Here is a 25,094-nt window from a genome sequence, read left to right as displayed (position 1 = left end):
AACAATTCCAGATCTACTAATGATGTCAGATTGGGCAGTTCCCCACCAAGGAGACATCATTTATTACAGAGGTTGACATCAGTGAGAGACGATGGTCTGTTGTCGGAGCTCTTTAGTGGGACACAGGGACACTCAACTCACTCAACATGGAAGTTTTCACCTTCCATGTGCAACTTTTGTGTGACCTTGATGAAACCCCTGCTCTCTGTCTTGACATCATGGTACTTGGGGAGTTTATGACATATCCCTAGGCTGGATGGTAGCTTCTGAAAAGAGTGGGTTAAGTGCAGTGCAGGAAACTTGTCATCATTAGTAATGCGCTTTTGCAATTTAGGAGCTAGTTTAATTCTGGGTTGTAAGATAAAGTAAAATTTCCCTGACTGCAGGGCACTGAAAATTATCCAGTTCCACAGACACAGTGAAGTGAGACCACCAGCATCAAGCAGTCACATGCCAGTTTCCTGGAGCCTTCCATTTCTTCTCTAGAACCTTCGTTTAGGCAATTGGAAGAGGAAGTCCTGGAAGTGTGTCTCAGTGCCAGATTGTGATTTTGACTGCAATCTAATAGCAGTTGCTGATTGTCATTAATTACAAATTTTCATGTGCCGCAACTGATAAAATTAGGGAAATGCAGTTGATGGCAATCAAAATCAGGAAGAAGGACAAGTCTGTACCTTTTCCCTGAGCTATTTAGGTTCCTAAAATAACCTAACTCTAGAGAGTGCAATTCATGGTTGTAGAGTACCTCTTCTCTCAATGGGTGTCTGTCCAAACAGGAGTGCTAGCCTCCATAACTACTCTTGATAGCCAAGTGAATTTTTTTCTTTAGAAATGTTAAAGCCTCCTTCCTGACTATTTGAACAATTACATTTGAACCAAAAACTGGAAGGAAAAAAGATTGTGTCAGGTCAACTGGAAATGAAAGACTTGCAGTTGTTTTGGTGAAGTCAGTTCTCATTCATCACATTTTTGTAATTAGATATTTATTCCATTCAAAATAAAAGGCATCAAGACAGACATTCTTTCACTGAAAATAAATGTAGGTAAATTTGGTCTCAAAATGTTGCTTCAGTACGGAAAATGGATTCACTTCATCTTTGTCCTTTCCAAAATTATTACTTTTTTGGCTCATCTCGTGACAGTAAAGGAAACTCAAAAATTTCAGGGGACAGTCTTGTGAAATCACTGCTTAAAGAAGAAGAGAATGAGATGAAAGCATGGTAATAGCAGGGAAGTTATGCTTTCCCAATGTTCACTAGCATTATGCACTTGAGTGAATGTCTGTATTCATGTCCAGAAGTAACTTTTTACAAAGAAAGTTCCCCAAAACAGTAGGAATAGTATTTTATATAAGAATGAGGTAGCTGAAGGGTAGGAAATATGAGGAGTTAGTCCTAGTTCAGGGGGTTGTGTCAGGCTGTCTTCTGCTTAATGGCAGAGTTCAGATTTAATTGGAGCACTCTGGAGCTTTTTGTTTGGTGTTTTTTATTTGGTCTTTGTTTGTTATTGTTTTCCCTCAAACTGTATGTAGATTTTCCCCTTTGAAGAATTCTCTTAGATATGCAGACAGCTGCCAGATTTCCAGAAAGCATCAGGTGGTGGCCAGCCTACTGCAGTTCCTGATTGCAGTGCACAGAAGCCTTGGTGTTAGAGGGATGCACAAATGGATGAGTGATTTTATTTTTCCATGCTTTCTTCGTGGCTTTTGAGGAAGATCAATCAGCAACTACTTGCCATGTGTATAGTCCTTCTAATCACCAAATGGGCTGGTCTTCCTACCATTCCTGTTAATCTTTTTATGCTACTACTGACAATGAGTTATCAAAGTCAGTAGATGACAGGCCCAAACCCAATGATTCAAAATGTAAAATTCTGGAAGTCCAACTCATAATTTTGAGTTTATTTAGATTTCAAAGCACACTGAGCTATTTGCAATAGTGATAAAAGGAAATGTTTTCTTCCTATTGGAAAGCAGACATTTTTGTTGTACTTGACAAAGAAAGGAGTTTTTATACCGATTACTCCTGTTATTGTTTTTATAGGGCGTGTTGAAACTAAGAATTTGTGTGAATGCTCACTGTCTTTCCAAGACAAGTGTCTGATGGTAGAATAGCCTGCTATCCACTTTTCTTGCTCTGCCTCACATTAATTGGTGTTAAGTTCCAGCTGGGGGAAAGGCAAAAGATTGTCTCAGAAGTTCATAGCAGGTTATATACTCTTTCACACCATGGGTTAGATGTTAAATGATGCTGGCACTGACTGTTTGACAGACTTACCAAATGGGATCTGTTTGGCTATCAACATTCATGCCCTGGAAATCATGGCCAGGCTGGGCAGTGAGAATCAGGCTTGCTATCAGCCCCAGGGTGTGGCTGAAGAGCAGGCAATGCTTCATGCTGTGTTTCAGAGGTGCTCAGCCAGAGCCACAGACATTCTGCAGTGGCTAGACATGTGAGGGATGCTGTCAGAGACACCCCTTGCTGTGATAGCTCTGCATTTCACTATTCAGAATGATTACTCTGGCACCCCTTTCAGACAATAATTCTGAAGAATCAAATGATGCTTCTGTACTGGTCTTAGAGTCTGGATCAGAACAAAGTTACCAGCCATCACCCCTTACTGAACTTTGATTTGCAGCAGCTTCACAAGGTTGTGATATTCATAATCTGTTTTTTTTTTGTATGAAACCAGACTGGAAGACATGCACACAAAACCATGTGGGTGCATATGAACAATCAGTACCTGGGGTCAGGGGTCAGGCTAGGCTTAGCATGAAGAAACTGTCAGGATGTCAGATCCTCAGCAAAGCATGGTTTGCCCTACAGAGGTGCCCCTACTGATATACATGACATGTTGTGAAAGCTGGATGTTCAACTCCAACTGAATTCAAAGGGGACTAGGAAAAACAAACTACTGCTTGTGGATTATCCTTCTGCTGCCTCTGATGGAGAGGAGAAGTGTAGCACTGGAAGACAGTATTGCAGGTGGGAATGAACAAAATAAAGAAACCACAGCAAGGAATTGCTTAGCCACATTCAGTGCAATGTTTGCCACAGGTTCTGCTTGAACTCCAGCAAAATCGTTTATTTGCAAATGTTAACGTGGGTCAGAGGATGAGAAAGATAAGTGAACCTAGTGACACACAGTGGGGAAGAAATTGGATGCCAAGTAGGAATGCAATGTTTGGACAAGAAATGTTAGTGTACTGAGCCAAAGGAAAAGGTTCAAGATCAATCATCCAGAAGACGAAAAGCTTTAAAGGCAGAAGAAATGCTAAAGTTAGCATGTGTGGCTTACTATAAATTGGGGTAATCTGAAACAGATATTCTCTGAAGAATACTTCCAATGTTTCCTGGCTCTGCTCCAGCTACTTCAAAGCCCTGTTATCAGTGAATTGTGGTCCCAGTGTTAGGAAAGCTGGGCGATGTTCTAAGGAAATGTCAGCTTCAGATCACAGTTTCCTCTCATTTCTGTGAAGAGAGGTCAAATTAGCAGAGTGCTGCCCACACGCCGTCTCTGTCACAGTCCTCCATGACCCACTTTGTTAGTGCTTGAGCTAATACTCAGGGTAGAGAACAAAATTGCTTTGAAACAGTAGGCTGTTTGATTTAGGAATCAAATTTTGAAATAATGCCCCAGCAGTATATGTTGCCAAAAGTCTACAAGGCTGTAATATTCATTAGAGACATGCAGAACAATTAAGGGAAGCTTTTAATTCCCTTCCTCCACTTGAGAATCCTAAGCTAAAATCTCTTGGGGCATTTGCTAAACCTGTACCTTGCCATCTGAGTGCTAGTTGATACAAGGTTTGATCAGATAATTGGTGTCAATGGAATCCTGTTTCCATTGTGTCCTCTGTAGGCAGCAACATATGAAGTTTTCTCTTTTACTTAAACAGTATTTGTACTGCTCATCATAGCTTAGCTCTCAGTGGTCTGAAGAGCAGAGTTAAGAAAGATTTATTGTTTTGTTTCATGTGAAGTGTCTTTCATGAATCCAGGTGTTGCTCATGGTGAAGGACTGAGATTTCTTAACTGTTATATTCAATCTCATCACTTCAGACATGGCTTTGCTAGCAGGCCACATCTAAGAGACATCTTGGAGGTTAGATGTTGCAGTCAACAGTCTTGGAGCATAAAACTGAATCACTTCACTTTGGCTGCTGAATTTCAGTGGGGTTTGATCTGACATTGGTAGTGAGGATGGTTTACATTATGAGATTTTAGATGTGTTGCTGATTACCCTCGTACTTCATCAGCCCAGGCCAGGAGGAATATGCTGAATCTGGTGCATTGGCACATCATGATTCACTGGATCTGCTAAGGATTCATGGAAGGATCTATAGCTATTGCTAACCACCTAAATGAGGTGGTATGCAACCTCATCTTGGTCAAGTGAATGTGTAGATAAATTCCATCTCCTTTACACCCAAACCTGTGAAGTGTTGGATAGATAAATGCAATAAAATTCCCAGAAATGAATCAAAGTGAATGGGATGGGAGCTGAATTTTCATGATTCTACCTATTATGAAAGCAGAGAAGAGCAAATCTACATATCTCTATTTATCTACCTATAGATATATCATGCCCATTAAATTCTTTTTAATGCTGTATTCTGTGGCAAAAGAAAGAAAAGCATGATTAAAATCTATTCAATATTTTGATCCAAAGCTGTCTCTAAAGACATAGGCTATTAAGACACATGTGAAAGGAAATCAAAAGATGACTGTTTTGGATATGTATATTTTTCTAGCTCTGGGAGAACTAATAACTGACAGAATCATTTGCTTCACTGATCATGGATGTAGCTGTAGCAAAAGGACAGGTGACGCTTACAAAATTCGTGGTGAAATCCCACCCTCACAATGGTCTGGATCTTTAATGGTGTGTCCCCTCACAGCACCAGGTAGTTACAGACTATCCTTGGGCAGGGATGCACACACACGAGCAATTAGGTACAGTATTGTGCATCACAAATGTTTTGCCTTTATTATATAGTTGAAGTCTGACAAATTACTCCCTATAAAAAGATAGGAACTTTTTATTGGCCATTATTCACCAGTTATTCTTCAGAATCCTAGGCCAGGTTCAGATGAAATAGTAAAGGCCACATTGGTGGCAAAACATCAGAAAAGGCATGCAAGACATGAGGAGAAAGATAGTTATGTATTACTCAGCTGGAATCATGAATCATACCCGAGAGTGCCTCAAATATTCAATTCACACATACTGTCTCTCTGGGAGAAAGGATAGATGAAGTGAAAGACTACAAGTGGTTAGCATTAGACACTTTGCTGCTCTAATAAAAACTGTTCAGATGCCCAACTGAATATGCCATAAAGACCCCTATGAAGCCAGGTAGAATAAGAGTAAGAAAGCCAGAGTAATTGGTAGGGAGAGACCCCTGTGGATTTGGAAATGCCTAGTTAAAGCAGACTCTTTACATTTTTGACTGCTAGTGGCAAGTTGGTGCTGGTTCTGGCCTTGTTTCTTTCTTTTGGCTCACAGCTCCCACCTCTCACAGAACTGCACAAAGTAATTGCAGTGCCAAGCCAGCAATGGTGTTTCATGCATGATCTAAAGATTCATCTCTCTGAGATTAGGTTGCTTGTCTTTCAAGGCTTGTTTTGCTTTTTTGATCACCCTTGTTATTTTAAAAAGAAAAAAAAGAGATCATGGCCAACTATGAGTACTAAATGACTTTCCAAAGGTTAACCTTTGTTCTCTTTGTAAGTCATTTATGAATAGCCAGCTATTCAGTTTGTTCAATTATTGTGAGTCACTTCATTTCAGATTTGGAAGTTTGTCATGAACTATTTGCTCTGTGTTCAGGTAGTCTGACTACTAGGGTATGACTAGTCTGCAGTTTTGCTGACTGGAATGCTAATAAATGGGAGGAAAGAATTCAGCATTTTCGGGATGACTGCTTTAACTTTCACAGGCAAATCCTTTTCTGAGCAAACAGCCACAAAAATATTCACCAGACTTTCACTTCCAGAAAATTGTCTAATGCACTACAAACTCCTTTTTTATAGATGTAGAAAACTGGACTAATGTTTTCTGAGTGCTGTACAAGTGGCTCACTTTAAACCACTGTTCAAATACCTCATTTGGTGAGACTGAGCCATCAACACATTTCACTGTGGGCAGAAGATGTTCCTTTTGTTCAAACATATAGTGGTTGCAGCCTTATGAATATCTGATCTCTAGGGATTTGAGCTTTTTAGAAATAAAACTTCCTCCAAATTCATGCTCTCCTATTCCCAGAAAATCATCCAAAGAAGTAGAGCTCATGTAATTGAATAAACGACTGTGTCTATGGAATAGATCTGTCTTAGGCCAGGTCTCAAATTTATCATAACAGTTCTACCCTGATTTACAGCAGCATAAAGGAAAATCCAGGGCTCCACTGATGGAAACAGTTTTCAAAGAGAATGTTACCCACTGTCACAATGAGTGAAAGATAGATTGTTAGATTTAAAGTATATGGAGAGGGTAGCCTCAAGACTTTTCTGTCTTTCTGGTTTTTTTACATTTAACCCTGATAAAAGTGTATCAGATAATAGACTGTTAATTTTTTTTAGGTTTGATATGAAAATAGAAAAATACTTTTGATTCTGCATGAAATCAGATGTCAGGAGTGGCAGAGACAGGTCTCTCTTTGCTGAGGGTTTGCTCCTTCCTAAAAGCAAACCTGTTCAGTCCCGTTTTAAGATTCAAAAGATCACTTTGCTTTTTGAAAATTTTTTTTCATTACAGTGTGAAGGGACTTGCAATCTTCCTTGTCAGGGAGGAGAATTGAAAGTAGTGCTGCTTTGTGGTCCAGCCTGTGAGGTGCTCTCTGCAACTGCTGCAACTGGAGTAAAAACAAAAGAAATAATGTTGAGACCATGCAAGGGGACTGACTATTGCCTTAGGCTGACCCAGGAACTGTGGCCTGAAAGAAGTCACTGCTTCCAGGAGGCTCAACTTTATGGTAACTGATTGATGACATTTAGTTCTTAACAGTCATAAGCGACATCTTTTCTTGGTGGTGCTGCAAAGGGGGCCCTGGGTACAATTGTTCTGCTGCAGGCAGATATTAAAAAAAGAAAGTCTGAGAAGCAATGGATGTGTTATCTCTTCGAGAAGCAGGGGCATCTCCCCTTGCCTCTCCCATCCTGGGGTCTGACCTTCCTTCCTCAGACCTGTCTTTAGCGTCACTCTCTCATAGTTACAAAGTGCAGCGCTGCTGAAAAAGGTCTGAGTAGGGAGCCTGCCTCTCATCAAGGATGGGTCCTGAGAGCCTCTAAAGGACCCCAACTTCCTCTCTAATCTTTTGAAGAAAGATTATGTGAAGAGGAGATGGTGACTGTGTATACACATTCAGGAAGGGGAAAGGAGAGGAGGAACATTTCTGAGAAAAGAGTTAAGTACCTCTCAGTTAGTGTATTGCAACATTCCACTAGCTGGCTTTTTAGTTGGGAAGATCCCTACACACTATGAATGACACAATGTCCAAACTCATTTTCACATCCTTTCCAGGATATTGCAGAAAAATATCCTTCTCTTTTTAATTGTCATGGCATTTAAGCAAATTTGTACAAAGACAGTTTTTCTCAGATGTTGGAAAGTTAAAATTCTAGAAAAAAGATTAAACCCAAGAAAATCCTGAATGCTGGAGTTGTTCCAGTAACTATAACTATGGAGTTTTTATCTCCTGTATATTACCTGGTTTGCATCACCAATTCAGATATTTATCTGAATATCTTTTTATTCAGATTTCAGCAGAGAGAAGTAAATTAAGAAATGCATCATCCAAGTTTTACCCTTCACATAATCAGAGGTAGTGTCTGTCAGTGACAAGTGCATCCAAATTAGCATTTGATAGGAGCTTTAAAGGACCAAAAACATGAAGAATTTTGATGTCTTATTTTATTGCTAAAATATTGCAAGATTCATCTTGAAGGTATAATTTGCTTTGGATATTCCCTGGAAGGTGGGAGGCCAGTGTTTCATAATGAACAGAGCATTGCTGAGTAGCCTACAAGAGGTAGAAGCCCTTACTTGCAGCATTTCTCTGTTCGTGATGTTTTGCTAGCATCTCCTTCTCATAGCTTCCTCCAGTTTCCCCTTCCTAAAATGGGGGAAAGCATCTTTTAATCTGATTTTAAAAGCACTTTGAAGCTTAATATGGGATAAGGGTTTTGCTCATAGCTGTGGTGGTTTTTTTTTTTTTTTTTTTTTTTTTTTTTTTTTTTTTTTTTTTTTTTTTTTTTTTTTTTTTTTAAGGAACAAAAAGACATAAGGCAGAAAGCCACCTTGTCCCTGAAGCCCTTGTAGCTTTTGCCCTCATTTTTTTGAGACTGCCAGTGACTGAGATGAACTGTGACAGTGCTTTTTGAAGTGAGAAGTCTGGTGCCTGTCATATCAGCTGAGAATCCCAAACACACTTAATAGGCTTTGGACTCCTGAGTAGCCCAATGAAGCCAAGCACAATGTTGCTGTTATGGCAAGGCCAAGATTTTTGTGCATTTTTTTTTTCTTTAAACAGGGCTGGAAAAAATGGCACGAAGAGCCTTTTCTTCTTTTGCCTCCTTTTTCAGTTCCAGACCAAGCCAGAGTCAGACCTTCATGAAAGTCCAGACACTTTTTAAAAAGTCATTGTTTGATTATGTGCATGTTTTTGTGTGTGGGGGGGTTACAGCACATACAATTAGTGTGACTCAGGCTCAGGGTCAGAAGTCTGGGTTAACTATGACTGGACTTCTAATTTCCTCCATACTAAGTCACCCATCCTTTCTCTGAGTCATTCTCCAGCAGACAGCTTGAAGTTTAAAATTAGAAAGCAGAAACATATACTGAGAGAGATGACTGGTGAGAATGCTGCAGGCACAGCTTGTTTAAGTTTCCAGAGCTGATGTAGCAGCAGCAACTATGTCAAGGGGGCCCTGTTCTACTGTCTGCAACAGATGCCCCTTAAATCAAGATAGCCGTAAGTACTTCAGGCTGTAGAACATCTGCAAACATATATGGGATGAATGCACCATGAGCTGGTTAACAGGCCTGTTGTTGCTGACAAACAAGCCCTTTGTGTTCACTTGCTACACATTTTTTATGGAATGTCTTCTGCAATGGCAACAGCAGTGGCATTTGTTTTTCACTCAGGCCCTTTCAGAGAGTACAGCTCCCTTGCTAGATGTCTTTGGCACACTCCAGCAGGCAAAGGTTGCAAATGACTCTCACCAGATGTATTTGAAAGGAAAGCTGAAAATCTGAAGCATAGAGAAGTGATAGAGTAAGTCATTCACTATCCTGGCTCTGTAAGACCTTATAATGATTCACTGAATTCTTTTCATAGACTGGTCTGAGAAGATGTTTATCAAAAATGAGACAATTTATCAGACTAGTGAGCTACCTAGTCCTTTGGGTTATTTAAAATCTATTAGGTTAAAATGCTGGCATTCAAAAGGCAGGGTTGAATAAAGCTGAGATCACCATATACATGAATAAAAAGGGAACGTGATCTATCATCAATGCATTTGGAAGGAGTTGAGAGAGTCTATTCTCCCTTGTGTAATTCCCTTTGCACTCCAGTCTGAAGCTCATGGTGTCCACACCCTGAACTCTCATAATGGTCACCAGATTTATAAGTTTTTAAAAATACTCTTTATGTTATTGCAGTGTATGGGAGACTAAGTGATAGAAACAAAACCACTTGAAATGCTTGTGAGTATTTAAGCCCTTAGCATTTAAAATTGAAGATGTAGTCTCTTTACATCTCAATTACCATCTCTATCAAAAGGGGAAACATTGATGCCATTTCACAGAATCTGTAACAGTTGCAACCCCCAAAGATGCTGGTATGTCATGGTAAAGGGCACAAGAGAAGATCCTCAAATGTCCCATAGAAGAGCGCTGGTGTTGTGTGAGTGTCTTCACTTAATGATGAGAAGATTACTCCAAGGGCAAGAGGCTGACAAAATATTCTCTGCATCTTACACATCACCACAGAACTTTCAGATATTAGGCCAAAGTAGCCAACATTTCTTTGTAAGTGAAAAGGAGAATGGGTAAAACATATCCTGGCAAGGCCAGGTTACAGAGTTGCAGTTTCCACCTAAAGATATCTTTCCCTCAGCCACTTATCTGTATAATTAATGTATCTGATAAAAGCTTGCATTTTCCTGGGGAAGAGTGTATAAAATCTAAGAAGGAACTCCCCGCAAATCACCACTGCATATAAATGTGTTCCATAAGGATCCCAAATTGAGGGTGAGTTTCTGAAATCTTACTTAGCCTGCTTGAAATCCCAGTATCTGAAAAACCCTTTCAGATAACTAGTCTTACGCCAGGAAAGGAGATAAATCCTAGATTAGCCTCAGTTAGCTCAAACTGCTGAATTGAGGATTTTACAGAGTTGTACTTTGATGGTCTAGTCTTCATTGTTTGAGTTGTTTTCCTATTTAGAAATTCAAATGTGTCTAAATGCACTAGTTCCCTTCACATTTCCTATTGCACCATCAGCATTTAAACAAAAAAATTGCTGTTTTCTAACAGTGCTAATCATCAGCCAACCTGCACAATTCCTTGGGAAAAATTGTGCTATTAGGAATGGACCTACCATATTTGTTTTAAAAACATGTGTAATTGTGGTAAGTCTTCTGAAAGCATTTGGCAACTTGAATTGCTTGTGAAAGAAGCAGTGCAATAGAATGGAATGCAGGGAAAATGCGGTTATATAATTTTCACACTTACAAAAAGAGGCCAGTTACTTACAAAAGGAGGGCTGATATTCTGTTTTTACTCAGTCTCACACTTGTTCTTGGGTCAAATAGCTCATATAACACTACAATAATGAACGCAAAACTATGTATATGCTTTTGCTTTTCTTTTTTTCTTATTTCTTGGGTGTATTTGTGTGACAAATAAGATGAAAAACTGGAGCCAAGGAAGAAATTTCATTAAAGTAATTGTGGTTTGGAAATACATTAGGTGCTCTCCAGAATATCTTTCTGTCTCTTTCAGATAACGATCAAGTATTTGTGTTTCATTGAGCATAAAAAGCTGTTTAGAGGAAAGGAAAGAAAAATATGGGAAAGAAATGAAAATATGCTTCTAAAACCCACAGCTTCTAAGGCACCTCAATGACAATCTTGGTATTAAAGTCTGACTAAGAAGCCTTTCAAGTATGGGCAATTTTTTACTTATAGAAGTGTTTTTACAAAGTGCTTGTACTTGAGGTTCTTTAAACAATATTTGCTGACTTTGCTGAAATGTTACAGGTTAATTTTCATTACCACATTTTTTTTTATATGCGGCACAGTAATAAATATAAATTAAACTTTAAAGCCTTATGATGAAGCAGGAAATTATCCAGTGACAACTTCCCTAACTTGTCCATTGAAGACAGTTGGGATAGAGACAAAGAGCAGTTTCACAGTGAAAAACAATTTGTATAGAGAAAGAATGTTTGAATTCATTAATCTCCCACCCTCCTAAAACACTGAGCTATTTCCTGGAGGTCCAGGTGAAGCAGCTTGACTATTATTTCTGGGGTGATGCTCAGGGAGACTCTCAGCCTTGCAAGACTCCAGAAGGATGTCTGATGTAGATGAAAGAGGCCACCATGTGCACTGTGGGGCAGGAGGAGCAGCCTTTTATCAACACTCAGGAGCATCCAGCCTCTTCTTGACTCCATCTGCTCCTGTATTTGAGGATCGTGGAAACAATGCCTCTTGTATCTCACTGTGTAAGAGTTGCAACACATTCAGGGTGTTACAACCAGCTTTTCACCTCTTGTTACAAGTTTTCACTTGCTCTTTATAATGCAAGGTTTCATCAAGCTGTTCTGTGTTTTGAGGAGCTCAGTCCTTAAGAGAAGCTCATACGAGATAGCTCCATCTGTTGCTGCTTTTACTCATCCAAACAGTGCAGAGTTTGGTTTTTTTTTTTTTTTTCATGAATTTTGCTGGAATGGCATCACATTCCAAAAGAGGCTGTTTTGAGGGAAAGCAAAATTTTCAGCATGTATTTTAGCACTGATGTTAAACATGAATAAAGTATGACCCACAATACTATTTAAATAAATTCAGGTAACATTTTCATTTTCCTCACATAATTTTATTTAGTGACAGAGGAACTATAAGCAGGTTTATGCTATAGGTCTAGCTTGTCCTATTTCCTTTGGTTAGCCTTCATTTCACTGGGGGAAGAATTTGTGAGTTAAAATAAGAAAAAATTGTAGTGAAAACGTTTAGGATTTCTAGTTATTTTTAATGCTAGCTGTCTGATAAAAATCTTTCTATTTTGTGTATTTTCTGCTAATTTGAATTCTACAATATGTTATGCAATTTCCCGCATGAAATAACGTTCTATGAGCAGTCAGAAGAAGGCACAAAAGTCTTTGTCTTACACAAGTCCATGGGAAACTTTTCTAATCCTTTCATGTAGCATTGGTGTAGATAGTGGAAATTTAATTGGTTTCTTCCATTTTTTTGTTAATCATATCAAATTAAGCTGGGCTTGTACATTCTTTATCTTAGCTGTTGTGTAGTATAAAAAGTGTTTTATGAAAATGAAAGTTTTAGGGCCACCTAAAATAAAAAGAGAGGAGACTGACAGCCTTTGGGCAAAAGAAGACTTTTTTACTGACTATTCTGCAGTCAGTACTGTCAATCTGTGAGCTATTGTCAGTGATATTTTTAATGAATTTCAAATTTCAAGCTTAATCCAAATAATATAGGAATCTGAGGCTGCTATGCTGAAGAGAGAGAAAACTTCAAGATTGTGAGGAAGATTTCCTTGCAGTGGTTTCTTTCATAATTTTCAGAACCCTTAGAAATATAGGGTTAAGAAAAATATACATAAATACATAAATAATACGTGTGTGTGTATACACTCAATCAACAAATACTCATTTCAAGCTGAAGAGATAGACATATGAGTTTCTCTTGAAAAGGGATGAAAAAAGGAAAACCTCTTCTGTAAGGGATTTTATGCTGCTCTTTCCAGCAGTACATCTAGGGACATTCTGAAGATAATTTTTATGTATGATCTTTTGAAAAATGAAGGAATAATCTGTGTCATTTATCTGTGCAACACAACAAGAAAAGACAACTTTGTGTAATTCAGCGCCAAAAAATGATTGGAGGATGTGGTCAGCCCACTTTTACGGCTTTTAGGCCGTAGCGCTCCTTTCAGTTCATGCTGTTCCAACAACTCAACACAAGGGCTGTCCATGCCCTGGATGGCTTTATTCAATTAAAGCTGCTTCCCAAGGTCTCGGGTCCCTGTGGTGGAATCACGCAGTGCAGACATGTGCATCCGCTGAACTCGAGCTGTGCTTGCTGCCAGCTCAGCAGCTTAAGGTCACTTGAGTACTTTCTAAGAGGAAGAAATCACTCCAAAGAATTATCTGCTGGCCTGCCTCCTCCAGCCAGGAAAACTGCTAACTTTCTCAACCCCCACGCTTCTGCCAGCACTTTTGTACACATTGGTTTATCTCGTGTTTACAAGTTCCTTCCCCCCGGGTGCAAGTTGCAATTTATATCCCCTTTTTTGCCAGAAGATCCGAAGATGGCAAAGCTGGTGGTCTGTGTCTCAGCTCCTCCAGAGGAGCACCTGGAGAGCTGTGAAGTGCTAGGTGCTTCTCACAAAGCAAGGCAGCAATCAAAAACACCCTCCTCACTTAACATTTGGTGCCCTGTGTAAGAGTACTTCTGGTTTCCAATAGAATGCCAAAGGACATGACCTAAGATAAAGATTAGACCAGCCTAAACAGAAGAGCTGGAGGAGGATCTGTTGCCAAAATTGATATAGTTACCTTCTTTTAGAGAAGAAGTAATCACACTTTGTTCTAATTTGATTAAATCTTGGCCTAAAGCAACTTCAACCTTAAATTAAATCATGCGTTCAAGAACTTAACATAACTTGAAAGTACACCATAACTTGAAACTTCACATCATTTGAAGGTGTTTATTCTTCTGAGTGGTCCTACCTAGACAGCAATAAAAAGGTACACTATAGTACTGAGTTGTTCCTAAATAACAAATTTTGCCACATGAAAATTCAGAGTAGAGCTAGTAGAGAACAATTTAATGGCCTTAAGACTTACTAAAACAATGAAAATCAGAATGACTTCTTGCCCGATTGACCAACTCCAAGCTGCTCAAGCTCTGTGTCTTGCAGACTTGGTGATAGAAAAGAGGATTTTCACTGGTTTATCAGAAAACAATTCTGACTAGGGTCAAATCTTAACTCTTTTCCATTTCCTGCTGAGATGCTGAGCTGTTCAAAATTAAAATGCTAAAAAAAAAAAAAAAAAAAAGTAGAGAAAATTTATACTCCTGATTTTCTGTCAGCATTCTCAGAACTGGCTTAACTGTTAGTGGTTAAAGTTAGCATAAACTGTTGTCTTAAGCAAAAGCCAGGTGGAGGAAATTGAATCTTAAAAAGATGAGAAAACTGAGTACACAGTAAAAAACACAAACACCCAATGCTTTGAAATGGAAATGCTCAGATAGTGTGATTTCTTACCCTAGACCGACTGCCTAAATACATATTTTTATCTACTGCCCCAGGTAACAACAGTAGTGGTGTCTGCTCTGTCCGGGGAGGGAGAGAGCTGGGACTGTGCAGAGCTGAGGAGGCTGGCAGACCTAAGTCCAGAGGAAACAAAAATTAGTAGTCAGAGTTCAGCATCACCCAACAATGGCTAACCCAAAAACCAGCCATGAGCAAGGGTTTGGCTGTGGATTCATGTCCAAATTGCTGTAAGCATAGGAGAGATCTCTGTGTTCTGGTCAGCTAAAAGACGATGTTTTGCCTCTGTCCTGTGGCAGGATGAGTCTATTTTTCCAGCCTGTGATGTTTTAGCCTTTCTATTTAAGGTGAAAAACCTTAGAAAGTGTATGTTTTCTTTAACATCTCTCAGTGTCTTCAGTCTGAGAGGATGCAATTATTATTTATACCCACCAGCCCTATGTTCTTGTTTAGGCTGCTGTAGCTTGTCTGAAATTGCTCACTGGGTTCACATCCCTGAAACTGGAGTAGGCTCTGTGGCGTGATCCATGCTGCAGCACATCCCAGCTGGAGTTCGCTCCAGTGGAGTTTCCAAAAACTGGAGGCTTCCTGGGGAAAGAGGTTGTGATAGGAAAGATGCTGTAATTTTGATTATTCCTGTTATGACCCAGACTCCAAGATGGACACCTCAAGGTATTGTAGTCTACTTCTGCCCTGAGATCCACAGGAAGTGACTCAAAGAAATGAGTGGTGTTTATATTACACAATTTGAACTCACTTCAGTAAAACTCAAAGTAAAGCTACACAACTTTGTTGCACCACATGCTGAGCCCTCTAAGAATCCATGTCTTAGAAATAAAGTTCTAGCTTTTAAAATGGTGGTGACAATTAAACTCTGGTGTTCTGTGTGAAATGGAGAAATAATTTCTCTATATCTTTATATTTTCTGGGTCAGCATCACTGAATGGGTCTGTTTCAACTATAGTCTTGCAGAGACTGTAGGAGCACTGTCACTTCCAAATTTTTTTAAATGGTTTACAAAGAAGTGTGAATGTCTAGATAAAAATCTGTGTTGACACGATGGTTGTTGGAGTGACTGTTCCTGAGGCAGTCAGACTGAGAAGGTTAAATGCAAGATTTTTTCAAGTAATGTTCATCAAACTCACTACAGAACTGAGCAAAATTCCCTGCATTGCTTTATACAGTATGCAGACTGAATGACTTAACAGGACTGATGTACTTTAAAATTGAATTAGTCATATTTCTTGTGTGAGTAAAATAAGCAGCAACAGACACACCCTTGGGTATCTGCAAAATTTACTTTAAATTGCTTTAGACAGACAAAGAACATGAGGTTCAGGACCTTTTCAGTTTTGGGGGATAATTTTCCTTGGATTGTCGGTAGGAAGAAGTACATCCCCCTATCATCATTGCAGAGCACCTAGGTGAGCTGTCTAGCAATACAGTATTCTTCATCATCTTCAGAATTTACTGGAAGCTAATTGTATTTAAAATTATTAGAATAATACTCTTTTATTGTTTACAGTGGGTTTGCTGGTAGCATGCAACTTTCTTATTGACAGTGTGATAAATGATGGAAATGTCTTTTTTTAACTTTCTGTTGATATTACACCTGATATTAAATTTTGGCATCATTTTAAGGGATGTGCTGCTGTTATAGTCAGCAATAATATCATGTAAAATATAATGCTGCCAAGTCTTCAGAGTCTCAAAATATTAAATGTTGATGTCATTTGAAATTATAGATTTGAGGCAATGGTAGAGCACAGAAATCTTGGCTATATATATATATATATTTATATTAATGCAAAGATAGAGTGTGTATTTTAACCAGCATCTAATTACATCCCCTATGTTGGGGGATGTCAACATTAGGATAAAGCCTCTTCCAAAAAGGGCAAGTCCATGGACAACAAGGACACCAGGAACACACAATAGCAAACCAAACTAGAAGAAAAACATAAATGTCAGGAAGTAACTCTTCTTCCTAGTGCTTTACTTACAGTCTTTCTTTCCACTAAAAATGAGGTATGTAAAGAATCATCTTGTACTCTAAATTTAAGATTTTTATACATTTCCTTGCATAGCATCAAGAGTTACTGGTAAATGACTCATGAAGTTATTCAGCCCTTCCTAAAAGACCAACTCTTCTTTGACTTCATGACCTCCCTTACAAGCAAATTCCACAAGATGTTTTCAGTATATGCCCATGAAGTAGTTGAACCAGATTTTATTGCCTTGTAATTCAGTAATAAACTCCTTACTCTTCTAGAGAGCAAAAAAAAATCCAAAATAGAGATGAGAAAGATGGACAGTTTTTGTTTTCTTTTATTCTATAGATCTGATTTAAAGACAAGAGGCAGGTCTTTTTTATGTGGGTGTAATCTCATGGATAACAAAATGATCAAAATTCAGCTTTATTTGCTACCTTAAATTTTTTCCTGCTCTGAATATGAATTTTGTTCCAAAACATGAACCAACAATCTTCCACACAATCTATTTTTGTCTTTTCATCGTTCTTTTATACCTTGTGATTTTGCAAAGCCTTCCAGGGAGCAGCAGCACATACAGGGTTATAAGCAATAGGTTTGTATCATATAAATTGCCTGGCTCCAAGCTCGAGCACGAGTTAGAGGTGAGGGCACTCACTTGAAAGGCAGGAGGCAAGGCTTTGTCTCCAGCTCTTCCACTGACTCGTCTAACAGCTGCCAAGTCCTTCCATCTCTGGATCTTTGTTTCTCATCTCTCTGTTTTGTATTTTTGGTTAGATTTCAAATTATTTTCAGATGGGGGATTATCTCTCACTGTGTTTGTGGAACGTCTAGAACAACAGAGCTTCAACGCTGACTGCAAGTCTCCAGGCACACCTTAACATAAATATGGGGGAGTGAGAGAGTTTCATTCTTTCCAGGGTACTGCTTTTGCTGTAGGCAGAGCAAACAGAATGCAAAATCACAGCCTTTGGTTGCTAATGACACATCTCTTCCTCAATGCCTTCACCCAGTTACTACCATGACTTTACCATGACAGGGTTTTTCTGTGAACGGTTTTAATGATTCTGTCAGCTTTCCAGATCCTACTGCAAAGATTGGAGTAAGGTGGGCAGGTATTTAAGGAAAAGGTCTGGTATGAGTAGATGTGCAGTGTAAGGCATGTTGAGCCTGTGCCATACAGTGTGGTGTTGAGATCTGTATGACAAAGTCCTGAGACATGAGGGGATGGTGAAGTAATTATCTCTACAGCCTGTAGTTCAGCACTAACTCTGCACACACACTTTTATTGTTTTTGGAATAATGTTTCTGCTCCAGAGATGTTAAAATCCCTGTACTTCCATGGTGGAGAACCTGTACCATTTTCTTTGTTTTGTCCAGACCTGCTTCATGCTGGGTGGCTGCTTTTCAAACCCTGCAGTGTCTACTTAGTTTTTGCAGAGTCTTTGAGGTTTTGTTCTCTGTTCTCAGGTAAACCAATAGAAAACCTCTGGGGATTTTTTGTTTGTTTGTTTTTTGTTTATTGTTAGTTATGCTGATACAAATGAAATTTTGGTTGGCTATTTTATTTTTCGGTCAACTTGAGACAAACTTGGGCCTCCTGCTGTATTAGAAATTAGATTTCATGAGAAAAACTGGGGGGTGTATTCTAGTTTAGAGGTATAAATGTTATTGGGTTATACTGGAAAACTCCCCTCCATACATAAGAATGAGTTTTTTCTGGTTTACTCTACAAGGTGCGGTGTTGCTTGGAGTAGCCAAAGCAGTTGATATTGCTGTCCCATGGTTCCTTCTCCACTACATCATTCAGTCCCAGAGATTCACTGCCTTCAGTCTTGCTAGTACTGTGGGACTGACCTCGAGATAATTTTTTTCCTGGCCTTTCACTGGACAAATAAAGGGTTTGGGATGTTTACCTTTTTTAGATAAATCATATTTACCGTAAACCTCTTCTGTTTCTCAGAACCAAAATCCTTCTCCAGAGTCCAACCAAATAAACAGACTTTGTCAAAAGGACAAAATCCTGGAGGGTCCTGGAGGAAGCAGATCCTGTGATACAACTCAGTAACAAAACCCAAGGAAGAGTCATCCTTTGCCTTTCTTTAGTTTATTTATCCTTTATTTAGTTACCAGAGTTTAACAAGGGAGCGATTTTGGCTGGAATATGAAAGCAGCTGAGCTCCACTGTACTAATTGTTCTGCCTTTGAGGTTGGTGGAAGATTTGGTTCACCCTAAATAGCAGTCTTCCCCAATTTGTACTGCCCTGCTTACTCCACGGGAACAAACTGGAGAGTTGTGCTCTGTTTATCCTGAGCTCTTTGAAATGTGAATCACCCCAGGACAGCCTCTCCCAGGCTAGACTAGGAAAGCTTATTATCACTGATTTACAAGCCTTTAGAGATCAAAATGGGCCAAACCAACATTTCCTCCCTTCTCCTTTAAAACCACAACAGAGCATCTGTCTAGTTTTGAAAGTAAAAATTCTTTCCATAGTGATTTTATTCTTTTTCACTTCTACTGACAAATAGTTTACTAATTTCTCCCTATTGTTTCAAAACAATTGGCAGTTAATTTGGGATTTTAGTTTGGGCAGATTTTTTTAAACATTAATTTCACTCTATCTTTAGAACACATGCTTTTATCAGGTTAGGTGTTCATCTATGCAAAGCAATCTGCTGTTTCATAGTTTAGTTATTAATAGAAATTTTGGGAATGTGCACATAAGCAGGATGCTTGGCTGAATTTGCTAAGTTGTAGTACTTTTAGAATAGATTCCATCTCTCAATTACTAATGGCAATGTGCTCTGCTGCAGCACTGGCATCTCACACAAGGGTTTTTAGGGCCATGCAGTGTGACAAATGCCCCCACTGGACAATGGCACAGCAGATGTGGGACCTGGTGTTTGCTGCTTGATTGTCGTGGTGCAGAGCCCTACACTTCTGAACCCTGGATGCGTCAGCAGCTCTTGCACTTTGTGAAACTCCTTGGCTTAAAAATCCTGCACTCAAAGCATAAGCACTACTGATGACACAATCCCAGTGTAAGAAGGGTTAGTCGGCCAAATACTGACTCTCTAAACTCTAGAGGTCACAGTAAAAATGTTCTGTAGAATCACAGAAGTCAAGAAGACAAAATGAGGGAGCTCTTTTTTGGATTAGGGAAGGAACCCTCTGTTTTGGTGGCAATCCTCATACAAATTTTTGTCTGCTGTTTCTTTAGCTTATTGTAATTGTCAAAAGCTGACAGATGAGGTATTACACTTTCTTAGACAGCAGTAGCACTCCTTCATTTTATGAAGGAATCAACTTGGGATTCATGTTACCATTGAATGACCAGTGACAGGACTTGAGGGAATGGCCTCTCTATCAGGGAATATTTAGGCTGATATTAGAAAAAGGTTCTTCACCCAGAGATGGGTTGGGCACATGATCACATGATCCCTGGCTCCCCAGGGAAGTGGTCTGATAGAGGTCGAGGAGTGTTTGCCAATCCTTTTCAGGCACACAGTGTGATATTTGCGGATGGTGCTGTGCAGGGCCAGGACTCAGTGATCCCTGAGGATCCTTTCCAACTCAGCATATTCTGTGATCCTGTGGTTACTCTTTCTCTATTACGGCAGAAAATAATTTCACAGAGTCAGAGCTTCTCCTGGGAGCCAGTTCAAGGGACAGCCTTGGTTAGTAACTGAGCTAGATTATAAACTCACTCTCAGTAGTGTATGCAAGGGTTGCAGACAGTATAACACAAGACACAGATTTTGAATAGAACTGTAAATACAAACAAGGCCTCAGGGCTGTCAGAAATCATATGACAGTCTCAGCAAACAAGAGCAGCCATTCTTTGTAGCCTTGTGTAATGCAGCCCTAAAGACAGGCACACGTGTGTGTGTGTGTGTTCCAAGGGGCAGGTGAAGCACAGAACCATTGTCAGTTGTGTTGTTTGGTAAGCTGTTAATGACGAGGAGAAGGACCTGCAGTTAATAAGGATCAGTATCTCTATCAGAAGGCTAGGATTTGGGCTTCAGGCTGGGGAGGGTGGTTGAAATTAAGTATTTAGTTTAAAATGTAACCTGTATCAGAAAAGTGCATCTGTGGTTCAGTTATTAACCTGTCTATGAGTACACTGTTCTAAGCCACATATCCACAGTGTGTGTATGGACAAACTACCTTCTGGCTTGTCGTCCAGTTTTTCTGCAGAATCAAAGAGTTCCTTCTGGCACCCTCAGCCAAATTTTCTCCCTCCTAACCACATCAAGAGCATTCCTAGCATTTTCCCTAGGAGGCTACAATCATTTTAATCATAACTTGAGTAAAAGAATGTTGGCATTTGTCAACACATTTATAAAATCTTCACCTGGAATCTCTTTTTTCTCGCTAATGAAAAACACCTGACTGAAGAAAAGCATTAATTGATGTAAAAGTGCTGGCAATGCAGCGGGCAAACAGCAGATTTGATCTTGAGAACTGTGCCCATACCGCTGCTTCACTACTTTGGCTTTTGTTCACTAAATAGCTAAACACAATTGTCTACATGAGGTTGCCCCTTCTGCTGGAGAGCTGCGAGGAGACAAGGTGTGAAGGTGGATTGCCAACATCCTCTATCCCTGCATGAGAATAAAGGATAAGGAGCAGTGAATGAAAATGGAAATGAAAGGGAAAAGAAAAATGAAGATGTGTGGAAGTTGCCCCAACACAAAGTGGAGGATAATGGTATTTGTTTGGAGAGTGCCACTCCATAACTGCAAAGAACAGCAAACTTCTACAACACTTGTTCTGTTCCAGGAAATACAAACAAGTTGAATCAGACACTAATAATGGTGATGTGAGTGTATATAATTCTATTACCCAATTCTATCATCCTAAGAGCAACAGCTGGAAGTTGTCACAGTCATTTTTGGAAACAGATCCACCTTTGGAGAGACATTTGTACGTTTCCCATGCTAAATGTGAGAGATATATTTCCCTACTTCACGTAAATGCATGGCTCACATCTCAGAGAAATCTGAATTTAAGCCCTTTTGCTAATTGTTAGTTGCTAATACATCAGCTCTGACACCTTCATTTCTGAAGAAACAGAATGGGAATCTTTGTGGACTTTTTATTGCAGTAATGTTCTGAGGAGATGCTAATGGAGCAGCTCAGAGATGTTTTCTTAACTCAGAGTAACAGCTGCTGCAGGAAGGTTTCATTAACTTTCTTCAACCACACAAATATTTCAGGTTGAGAGTGCTAAAGTCAGTAACAAGATTTAGCCCTATCACCTACACTAACAGCTGGAAACCCTCAGATACAGTCACTTTCTAATGCACTGGTGAGATAGAATAAGGCAGGAGGCATTATCTGCTGTTATTTAAACTAAAATGACAGGAAAAAAAAATCCAGGCAGCAGATGTAATTTGGGACAATAGCTGTTTCCTGAGCTATGTGCTGTGTGGAGCCCCTGCCGTGCTGACCTGACCTCTCTTCCTGAACTGGTAAGTGCTTGAGAAGGGCTGCAGAAGTGAGGTTGTATTTCAGAAGGATTTGTGGTAGCTAGCAGAAGTTCATCTGCCCACCTAATCCCACCCCAAAGGGAACTGCACTTCAGGGGTAACATGCAAGATGTGGAAAGTGTCAGGTTGTCCAGTACTCATGGCTGCAGAGGAAAATGTGAAAGGGGCTCTGAATACAGCACTGGATCTGTTAGGAAGGTTTGCAATGCCAGCCCACCATGAGCTTTGCAGTGCAGAACATGCCTAGCCCAGTCATTTTCCCTCACCTTCCTTCCTGCATGGCTCCTTTCCCAAGAAATACCAACCACAACATCAATCAGTCCACCTGTAGCTGGCAACACATAACCCAAACACCTGCATGCCAGGCACAGCTGGGTGTTTACTACAACTGACCCAGCACAGTGCAGGCTGCGTAGGGATTGTTTGATCAAGGTGGTTTGGGAGAAGGGAGTGTTGGAGAATAATTTGCAGCAAAATTAAGAAGCTCTGTTTTCCCTGGCTGCCTTCGTTTCCCTCCTCTCTTTAAAACTCTTCTTACTTTTTAACAATGCTTGCTTTGGGCATGTGTTTGTGTTGAACCTGAGGAATTTTGTTTTGTTAAATGAAGGGCATGTGGGCCTGCCAGCCAGATTTTCCTCTGCTAGCATAAAATGAGATGCATAGTACAGTCTCTCCTGGACAAAAAAGAGTCTTTGGAAGTAGAGCATGATTAAGAGTTACAGGAATATATTCCCTCATAGCTAAGCAAGTTATAGAAAGTGACGTCTGAGGGAGCTGGAGGAAAACAACACAATGATGGTGTGCGAAGGAGATAGAATCTTCCATGGAGCCTCAGAGGTGAGAATCTAGATGAAAGAGTAGCTGAATGCAGGAGAAGTCAGAAAATCAGTGAAATGGGATGGGACTTTCAGTGTAGTAAAGACATGGATGAAAAGAGTGACAGGCCATAATTGTGAGGCTTGTGAAAGAATGAAAATGTCACAGAAAGAGAGATTAGTACATGGAGATTTGTCAAGTGGAAGCTATAGTCACATGGCATGAAAAGGTCATGCTGAAGAAATGCTTGGACTGAACAACTTTCTGCAAAGTCCCTTTCAACCCAAATGGTTCTATGAAAGCAAGCAACTCTACTAACAATTAATGCATTAGAGGGTCATTATCATCATGTTTGTATTTTTATAACACTCGCAAACTTCATGGCATTGAACACCTTTGCTGCAGATGCTGCATAGGCAGATAGGATTATGTCCTATGCAAAATACCTGCCCATGTAATTCCTCTTACCTCTTGTTTTATACTTCCCCTTTGTCTCACTAAATCTGAAAGACTTTAATATCTTTTCCTGTTTTTGATACTGTCCTCAAGTAAACTGAAAATGATAAAAACAGTAGCAGGTATTTTCCTAAAACAGTAAGCCATGCAATCAACTTCCCCTTGACTGAGAAATGCAGCACAGTTTTTCCGAAGTATAAGGGACAAAAGTGTCGCTGTCAGGGAAAAAAGGCCAAAGCTTAGCAAAGTTTACTTTACCCAAGTAAAGAAGCCAGATATTTACACGTGCAGATATTTGGCAATTTCATTTAGCTAATTAAACAAGAAAGCTTGTTTCTGAAAGTCTGTCTCCTTGCAGTTCTTGATAGTTGGTTTATCTGAAAATACAGTCCCTTGAAAAAAAAATTAATCAGTGATCAGATCTGGGCAGTACAGAGAACCCCACAATCCCTCCCATGGGAGTTCTGTTTCTTCTGCAGTAGAAAAAAGAAGTGTAGTAAAGTCTTAATTCCCCCAGTCTTATGGAGAGAGGGCTGCTGTTGAACAGGATGAAATGATGGGCATTTTTTTTTGTACTATCAGAATTGCACACGTATTTCTGACATGTGGAAGTGTGGCATGTGAACCTTTTGCTTGTGGAAAACCCAGGCTTCTGATCCTGTTTTCCCATCTCCTCTCTATAGTTTCCCTACATTGTAGTAGGGTGGTTGATGAAACAACCGTTCAGGGCCTTGAACATAAAATGCTGCTGGCTGCTTTCTGTGCATGGATGCTTTTCCTCACAGCTAAACATCAGCAATTAGCTGGACCTCAGCTACAGATTCAGTAGTGACAAAACCCCTCTCCCCAAGTAATTCAGCTCACTGTGGAACTCTACTGTAGTGTTATGTCTGCTTTTCTAGTCTGTTCTGAGTGGTGTCTATAACTACTCTTTCCTAGAAACAAAAGTCACTGAACTCCTATGGGGAAATGCTCAGACTTCTTGAAATGCATTTGGGAGCTTTGACATGCTTAAGACTTCAGCATTCCCAAAAATTAAGGGCTATTTCTGTGGTTTTCAGCATACTTCCAAAGGAACAGGAATTGAATCATCTAGAAAGTGACCAGCCAAAAAATTCAGAGTATAGTGGAAAGGTCCCTAAAATATCTGCTGTTGAGAATAGTTTAGCTTTTTTGGCAATATTTAAATAAGGTGGTTTTCATTATAGTTTCCCTCTACTCTGATACTAGGTAGCTGCTTTTCACAGGCACTCTTTGCAACTCACCTCATTCTGAATCCCAAGATACTTACTGATTTGTTTGGATACCCCACTGAATATATGATAATCTTGAATTTCATGCAGCTTGTTTTAAAGATAGTTTCTAAATTCCATGTATGTGAAAGAAAAACTTCAGAATATGATGCAGGTATCCCTAAGAGGCTCAGAAACCAAGGGGCAAAGGAAAAGAATCACAGGCTTTTGTCTGTAGACACATAATTTCCAAGATAAACACATGAAGTTCCCCTCTTTGTCTCTTTCTTGCTCTCTGCAGAACACTTCAGGTTCAGTTGAAGTGTTATTTATTCACCTTTCCAGCACAAATCATTCACAAGTGGCCTGCAGGTTCCCGTTAGAGAAATGAGAACTCACAAACATGTTATTGCTCTTGCTTATCACCTGACAAGGACAACCAAAAATTGTTCTGTGGTCATTTTGACGTTATGCAATGGGGCCTGAAAGTGTCTTTGTTCCAGTCACCAAAAGCAGTCAAATACTATTTTCTGAAGGCTGGACAAAATACTGCTCTTGGAAACACATGTCTGTCTCAATCTTG

Source organism: Sylvia atricapilla, chromosome 3, assembly GCF_009819655.1.
Source record: "Sylvia atricapilla isolate bSylAtr1 chromosome 3, bSylAtr1.pri, whole genome shotgun sequence".
Taxonomy (NCBI): Eukaryota; Metazoa; Chordata; class Aves; order Passeriformes; family Sylviidae; genus Sylvia; species Sylvia atricapilla.
Note: the sequence above shows the minus strand (reverse complement) of the source record.